Raw genomic sequence first — 691 nt, forward strand, 5'->3', positions numbered from 1 at the left:
AAAACGCACGTGTAAGTAATATATTTACCGTGTTTTATTATTTTGCACGAGTGCGGTAAGTCATAGCTGGGTGCTCACGATTCACGGGTCCAGCGTCGGCGTTGTGGCGCGGCAAGCGTGCACTGGTGCGGTTGAGAGGGAGGGGTGGAAACCGCGTTAAACTCGTCTCCGTAGTTGAGAGGGAGCGGCCAAAGCAATGTACAATCGTCTTTGTAGTGGAGCTGGGAGGGGCAAGGATAAGGGACGAAGACCGGGGTAACATGTTGGATGCGATCATACCAGCACTAAAGCACCGGATCCCATCAGAACTCCGAAGTTAAGCGTGCTTGGGCGAGAGTAGTACTAGGATGGGTGACCTCCTGGGAAGTCCTCGTGTTGCATTCCCTTTTTAATTTTTTCGCGCCGCTTGACAAAACAAAACGCACGTGTAAGTAATATATTTACCGTATTTTATTATTTTGCACGAGTGCGGTAAGTCATAGCTGGGTGCTCACGATTCACGGGTCCAGCGTCGGCGTTGTGGCGCGGCAAGCGTGCACTGGTGCGGTTGAGAGGGAGGGGTGGAAACCGCGTTAAACTCGTCTCCGTAGTTGAGAGGGAGCGGCCAAAGCAATGTACAATCGTCTTTGTAGTGGAGCTGGGAGGGGCAAGGATAAGGGACGAAGACCGGGGTAACATGTCGGATGCGATC

General features: G+C 52.4%; 1 non-coding gene across 1 annotated transcript; it reads left to right on the forward strand.

Annotated features, from left to right (window-relative positions):
• The first annotated feature begins 265 nt into the window (after positions 1 to 265).
• Positions 266 to 384, forward strand: LOC119343560. The gene has a single exon (XR_005166150.1). It is a non-coding gene; the product is annotated as a 5S ribosomal RNA (ribosomal RNA).
• Positions 385 to 691: the final 307 nt, after the last annotated feature.

Source organism: Triticum dicoccoides, unplaced genomic scaffold (assembly GCF_002162155.2).
Source record: "Triticum dicoccoides isolate Atlit2015 ecotype Zavitan unplaced genomic scaffold, WEW_v2.0 scaffold132920, whole genome shotgun sequence".
NCBI classification, from domain to species: domain Eukaryota; kingdom Viridiplantae; phylum Streptophyta; class Magnoliopsida; order Poales; family Poaceae; genus Triticum; species Triticum dicoccoides.